Source organism: Suricata suricatta, chromosome 8 (genome assembly GCF_006229205.1).
Source record: "Suricata suricatta isolate VVHF042 chromosome 8, meerkat_22Aug2017_6uvM2_HiC, whole genome shotgun sequence".
NCBI classification, from domain to species: Eukaryota; Metazoa; Chordata; class Mammalia; order Carnivora; family Herpestidae; genus Suricata; species Suricata suricatta.
The window spans coordinates 22,857,047-22,864,802 of NC_043707.1; the positions used below are offsets into that span (position 1 = coordinate 22,857,047).

A 7,756-nucleotide genomic window follows, 5' to 3' on the forward strand; every position below is an offset into this window, starting at 1 on the left:
AGTGATGAAAAATAACACACAAGTCAATCATATTTCTTTTTTCTTTTTTTTTTTAATTTTTTTAATGTTTTTATTTATTTTTGCTACAGAGACACAGCATGAGAGGGGGAGGGGCAGAGAGAGAAGGAAACACAGAACCAGAAGCAGGCTCTAGGCTCTGAGCTAGCTGTCAGCACAGAGCCTGACATGGGGCTTGAACCCACGAAGGTGAGATCTGACCTGAGCCGAAGCTGGAGGCTCAGCCGACTGAGCCACCCAGGCACCCCGTCAATTGTATTTCTGATCAGTCTTCATAAAGCTTTCAGGCTCCAAATGCCCAACACTGTCCCTCAATATAAAACTAAATTAAGAAAAGGAGAATGACTTGACCCAACTTGCTGACATTCTTCCACAGAATTATCTTCCAAGAGGGCAAGTCTCAGGCTTCATTAACTTGCTTCTCTGGAGTGTGATCAGCACAGCACCAAATTTATAAACTGATAGAACCACCCAAAATACTGAACACACTTTGCAAACAGAAACAAACTATTTTTTTTCCCAATTGTTAGTTCCATGTGCCACATTATTCTTGAAACTTACGTGGTTACCAATAAGAAAAGAATTAGGGAGGGGCACCTGGGTGGCTCAGTCAGTTAAGCCTCCGACTTTGGCTCAAGTCATGATCTCTTGGGTTCGAGGATTGGAGCCCGGCATTGGGCTCTGTGCTGACAGCTAGCTCAGAGGCTGGAGCCTGTCTTTGGATTCTGTGTTTCCCTCTCTCTTTGCCCCTCTCCCTCTCATGCTCTCTCTCTCTCTCTGTATCAAAAATAAATAAAATATTTTTAAAAATTTTAAATAAAAAAAAGAAAAGAATTAGGGAAACTCTGAACATATCTTTTCATAAAGGCTAAAGTACAAAATATCTCCCTATCTCTGGTATTTTAAGAGGAAAAAGCATCAAATACATATAATAAAGGAACTGAAGTAACAGTAAAGCTAATACAAAAAAAGACCTCTTTAAATATACATTTGAAGACTACATAAGAACCAATTTAATTTTTCTTTCTTCAGTGAAATCTGTAAATGAACCAAGTTCTCATAGAACTTGACATTTTGTTTATTTCTCTTTCCCAGGATCAGAAATTCCAAAATTAGAAGGAAAAAAAATGGGGAAAAATAACATTGCATGGCAAATGGACACTAAGTTCATAAAGAACCTTTTTTTAAAAAATGAGATATTATGAAGGAAAATAACATGAAAATAATAATCTTATGAGAATTGTTTTTTAGGCACAGTGATTTTGAGCCTTGGTCTTCATAAAGATACTACAGCTTATATAGGAAACTATAAATATATAAGACTTTGGGGGGAAAAATCAAAATAAATATTATTTAATATTCTGTAGGCATAAAAACTCTTGAGGGGAGGGAAAAAGATACCCAACTGAATCTTCACTTAAGGCACAGAACTATGGGGGCACCTGGCTGGCTCAGTCAATAGATCGTTCGACTCTTGATCTCAGGGTTGTGAGTTCAAGCCCCATGTTGGGTGTAGAGATTACTTAAAAATAAAATCTTTAAAAAAAGAAAAGAATACAGATCAATGAAAAATTTCTGGGTCATGAGGGCGTTCCAGATGAAATTATAGTTTGTGAAAACATACAACTTATATATATTTTAAAGGGGGGGGAAAAGGACTGAATCATATAGTCCTTTCCAAAAAGGACATCTGAAATTAAGGGGAAAAGATTCTAACTGTGTAAGCAAGCCTGGCTCAGAAAGAAAGCCAAACAATGTATCCATGATTCTGTCCATAGAAGTAAAGACAGTGCATCTTTACTATTAAGGAAATAGGCTATTTAAAAAGTCCAGACATGGTTTTAGTAAAAGCTCCTTTGTGCTCCTTTGTGGGTGCGTAATAAAGTTCCATGGGTCTGTTCCGTTTCCAATATTATTCATAACCAATTCTAAAGAAAAAGAGCCATTTCATACCGTGAACTGCCCACAGGCTGTTGCTATGTAAATGGTATACTGCTTCTCACTGGCTGTACCGAGGTTCATCTACTTTGATTCGACTTCCTTTTGAAGCAAACCTCTCAGCCCGAGACTTGGATACGTGATCAACAGTGGCAACACCTGAAGTTTTTATGTATCGCAGCTCAAGCCAGGAGTCATCAGATGTTTGGTTCATTTGGTACTAGGTCCTGCTTCCTGACTACTGTGTGCGGAAGCATTGCTACAGCGAGAGCCGTCCCCGGGGTCTTCTGCTCCACTGCTGCTTTCAGTCTGCTGTTTCTTGCCTCTCTGTAGTCTGTTCCTGGCCTGTATCTTCAGTCCTTACTCAGTGCTGTGACTGCTTGCCGATTACTGTGCATGTTAATCCTGGCTAATATTCTCTCTTGATGAACTCATGATGACTTGGATAAATTTTGCTGATGAGTGCACCAAAGTTCAGGTCTGGCCTTAGTGATCTTTTAGAAACTAGCTTTTCCAACAGGTAGGACCTTCTTTGTTGCCACTTCTGAGGGCTGCACAAAAACTATGTAAGCACTCCTTTCCAGTCCTGGTGTTTTTCAGCATATCCAAACAAATTGGGCACATTAGCTCATTGCGTAGACTTGGAAGTGAAACCGCAATGTCCAAGCCGTCCATTATTGCCTCCCTAAGGTGTTGGTTGTAATGTCCATAAACCGAGTTCCCATATTTTGCTTACTGATTGAGTTCCATTTTTCTGCACAGCCTGAGAGTTCTTGGCTCCTGCATCAGCCCTGGACTCGCTGGCCATGGCCAGACCCAGACTCATGGCCAGACCCAGACCCATGGCCAGACCCAGACTCATGGCCAGACCCAGACTCATGAACAAGCCATACAATATCAAAACATATTTCTTAATGAAAAATGGCCTGAAATGAAAGTCAGTGCTAGATCTGGTGACTGAAATCTAGGAAAAGCTAAGAGGCATCTAATCATTTTTCAGCCAGACTACTTTATAACTGACTTTCGAATCCTGAATATATAGAGGAATCATTAAGAGTCTGAAGGATAACTTCAAAATTTCAACGGAACTACACTAACATGATATTCGTGAATCTGGGGGGGTGGTTGTGAAGGCCTCAGGACTGGACCCTGTGAGTGCCAAGAATCTACTCTAGGTTCACGCCCCAAATTTGCCTTGTCACAAAGGCAATATTCTGAAAATCTTGCTGTTACCAATCCCCTTGCTTCATGGCAGGGTAATCCTTGAGCTATTCATTTGTGACTCAGGCTCACTGTCATAGAAGACTGAAACAAAGGCGAGCTATCTTTACATTCTTTGCTTCTCCATCCAAGCAGCCTCTGTGTTCTGAGTTTGGGCTCCCCATCCTTAGAGAGTTCCTGATGGCTTTCTGTTGCAAAGCTGGGGAAAGAGGGGCGTGCAGGTAGGGTAGCCAGATACCATAGGGGATGCTCACTCACATTTGTATTTCAGATAAACAACTGATAACTTTTTAGTCTAAGTGCACCCTCCTCCCAATTATTTGTTGTTTACCTGACATACAGATACAGCGACACATTCTCTATTTGTTTGCTCAATTTGACAACCCTAAGTGGAGAATAAAATTATAGCTCCAGGAGCCCTTACCCAGGAGCCAGAAGGCTTTTGTTTGGGGGAGTACAAGTCAGTTCAAGAGACCGCGCTGAAGGTGGAGGAAGTGGAATGGCAAGCTCAAGATTTGGAGTACTGGGGATGACCTCTGGGGTTGGAATCATTTAGGGTCTGGGATTTGTGCTTTACTGCCACATGACTCCAGAGAAAGTCCAGCCCCACCAGGGAGCTGGCAGTGGGCATGGGTACTGTGGAAGCTGAAGAGTTTGGTGGCTGGGGAGCCCACTGCCCAAACGCCTGCCAAATAACCCAACATTGTTGTATGACTCAAGAGAGGGAGCAACAGGGGGCAAATGGGATTTATCTGATAAATTTAAAGTGCTTGAGTCAGGGGTGCCTGGGTGGCTCAGTCGGTTAAGCCTCTGACTTCGACTCAGGTCATGATCTCTTGCGGTCTGTGAGTTTGAGCCCCACATCCAGCTCTGTGCTGACAGCTAGCTCAGAGCCTGGAGCCTGCTTCAGATTCTGTGTCTCCCTCTCTCTCTCTGTACCTCCCCCATTCATAGTCTGTCTCCCACTCTCAAAAAATAAAATAAACATTAAAAAAAATTTTTAAGGGCTTAGGTCAGTGATTGGCACAAAGTAAGTGCTTTAGTGAACATTTAGGATAAATGGAGTAATATGACGTTTCTAGAATTTCCATAGCCTACACCAAAATAATGCTCACTGTACTTCTACCAGAGAAGTTTCTTTAGGGCCCTTCTTTTCTGAATGTCTATGGATTTTGCTCTCTTAGGGCATATATATTTTTTTAATGTTTTATTTATTTTTGATAGAGAGAGAGAGACAGAGCATGAGAGGGGGAGGGGCAGAGAGAGAAGGAGACACAGAACCGGAAGCAGGCTCCAGGCTCTGAGCTAGCTGTCAGCACAGAGCCTGACGCAGGGCTCGAACCCACGAACGTGAGATCTGACCTGAGCCGAAGTCGGAGGCTTAACCGACTGAGCCACCCAGGCACCCCCTCTTAGGGCATATTTACATTGACACCAGGCATAAAAGTCAGAGAATCCCTAAGACATCAATTTCACTGGCCAATTACAGAAAAATGCATACTATTTGAGCACCACAAGAATATCACAGTACCATCTAAAAATGGTCTCAGCCTGTTTTTAAGCATTCTTCAGTACAATATTTTAGCACAGCTATTTGGAAAGTCTCTTGGAGGTTTGTGAAAAAGGAATGTGACGAGTATTTTTCAGTTTACTCAGCCTAATCACTAAATGATTAATAATAAAATCACTACTCTAGTTCTAGGTATATGTGTCATTTTGAACATGGTGGATTCTTAAGGTAGCGTGTGAAAAGTGGAGACCAAATGCTTCTTGTCTGCTGTGAGCAAATCTGCCAGACAGATGACCTACAGAAGGTCATTCAGCTTTTCTGAGCTACAGTGTCTCATTTGAGCTCAGAATTAAATATCACTAAGATTCCTTCCAATACAAAGAGAATGCTATTTACTATTCAAAGACCTGGATTTAGTCCTGGCTTTGCCAGTTATTAGCTGTGTGACCTTGGGCAAATTACAAAACCTCTTTCAACTTCTAACTTCTCACTTGTAAAATGGAGATAATAACACTTCCCAGGTTGTTCCAAGAGCCAAATAAACCAATATATGGGATAATACTTTCTAGTAAGTCACAAAGTAACAAATTAATGCAGAGGTATCAATTTTTATTTTTAAGATTAGATGATCATAAAGCAAAACAAAATAAAAACAGTTTTTATTTGTGGTTTTGGGTTTCTTTAAAAGTCACAAAAACAGAAAAATTATAAGTGTACTTACTGGGCCTTTAGTTTAAAATATTAATGGTTTATAATATACAAAATGGTGCATTCTGGGAAGGCTTGGCCATGGTGAAGGAATAGAGCCCATCAGCTAATATCAGCTCCTCTGACATGAGGAGCAATGAGCCAACACCAAAGAAGACCTGGGTTACTGGTTTCCAGCAAGGCACAAAACACAACCTATCAGATGGCCACAAGGACGCTTTGCTTCTTGGGACCTAAAAAAATCATACTTCTTCACTGGGGACAATCCCTAAAGACTCAAATTATATACAACAATTCTGACGGACTCTATAGTGTGTGGGAAGTGGAGGGAGAGATCATTTTAGGTTAAAGAAATCTGCTTAACTATTCCATGACCTGAATGATTTAGGCATACAATACACTGAAATGAAGTTGGAAGTCCCTGACATTCTTGGTAATGCCTTGTTTTCTACTGAGTCTCTAGACTGCTCCATGGGACCCCAGGATTCATTAGAAGTTGCAGCAGGGCCAAGGGACAATTCCCAAGGGTATTAGAATTTGTATGTATGGATTGGGTTTGATTATATAATATTGTATCTGTTTGGGATATAAGATTATTAGTTAATGCCAATTAATTAGTTATGGGGTTATTAGTTATTGACTAATCGATTCAGGCTTTAGTGGAAGCCTACTGTGTGCTAGGCTTGTGTCTGTAGCTAGAAACATAAAGTTAAGTAGGACTGGTCTTCACATCCACTAGCTCATAGAATGGTGAAGGGGAATGATATAAAAACAGATACTGTATTTATAAGTCAAGGTGTTAACAGCATACATCTGGATTCTTCCGCTTCTGTTTATTCTTTCTGAGTCCCAGTTTTCTCATCTGTGAAATGGGAGTAATAACACCACTCTTATAGTGTGTGCATGGTTGTTTGCATAGAGCCTGGCTCCCAATTTGTCCTGTGTTCCCTTCACCCCTATGTGGAGAGTGGCTTGACAATGGTAGAAGGCCATGCCCTCTTTTTGAGGGACTGATTTCATAGGCTTTTTCAGTTTACAAGGAAGAGCTGGGGAATCTGAAGACTGGGAGACTTCTTGTAAGGAATTCTAGTATCCAGTCAGCTACTCTGTTATTCTTGGGATCTTTCTCCCTTTCTCTCTCTCTGATTTCCATCATCAGCTTTTCTTTGGGTTTTGATTAGATCCATTAGTCACCATGCAAAGGAAGACCCATGATTGGGAGACTCAGATAGGTGATGACGACGATGATGACTCACCATCTGACATGGAAGACCCACCACAGGTGCACACTCTGGCCCAGGGAGGTCTGTCCAGCATAGCCATTTTCTCTCAAAGCCCCAAATGAACAAAGCCTGATATTTTTCTTTCTTTTTAAGTTTTTATTTCAATTCCAGTTAGTTTTATTTTAATTCCATACAGTGTTATATTAGTTGCAGGTGTACAATATAGTAATTCAATACTTCCATATGTTACCCTGTGCTCTTCACAGCAAGTGAGCTCCTTAACCCCCATTTAACATGTCCCCCACTCCTCTCCCCTCTGGCAATCATCAGTTTGTTCCCTATAATTAAGAGTCTGCCTCTTGCTTTCTCTCTCTTCTTTTTTTTTCTCCTTTGCATGTTCGTTTTGTTTCTTAAATTCCACATATAAGTGACTTCACATAGTATTTGATTTTCTCTGACTGACTTATTTTGCATAGCATGATACTCTCTGGCTCCATCCATGTTGTCGGAAATGGCAAGATTTCATTCTTTTGTGTGGCTGAGTACTATTACCTTGAATATATACACCATTTCTTCTTTATCCATTCATTAGTTGATGGACATTTGGGCTGTTTCCATAATTTAGCTATTGTAGGTAATGCTTCTATAAACATTGGGGTGCACATATCCCTTCAAATTAGTATTTTTTTATTTTTTGGGTGAATACTTAGTAGTGCAATTGCTGAATTGTAGGGTAGTTCTATTTTTAGCTTTTTGAGGAAACTTCTTATTGTTTATCAGAGTGGCTGCACCAGTTTGTATTGCCACCAACAGTGCAAGAGGGTTCCCTTTTCTCTACATCCTCACCAACATTTAATGTTTCTTGTATTTCTTATTTTAGCCATTTTAACGGGTGTGAGGTGATATTGCATTGTAGTTTTGACTTGCATTTCCCTGATGATGAGTGATGTTCAGCATCTTTTCCTGTGTCTGTTGGCCATCTGTATGTTTTCTTTGGAAAAATGTCTGTTCACGTCTTTTGCCCATTTTTAAATTGGATTGTTCATTTTTTGGGTGTTGAAGTGTGTAAGTTCTTTATATATTTTGGATGCTAACCCTTTATCAGATATGTCATTTGAAAATATTTTCTCCAATTCTG

General features: G+C 40.4%; 1 pseudogene; it reads right to left on the reverse strand.

The window, feature by feature from the left end:
• Positions 1 to 1,834: 1,834 nt before the first annotated feature.
• Positions 1,835 to 2,800, reverse strand: LOC115297522 (annotated as a pseudogene).
• Positions 2,801 to 7,756: the final 4,956 nt, after the last annotated feature.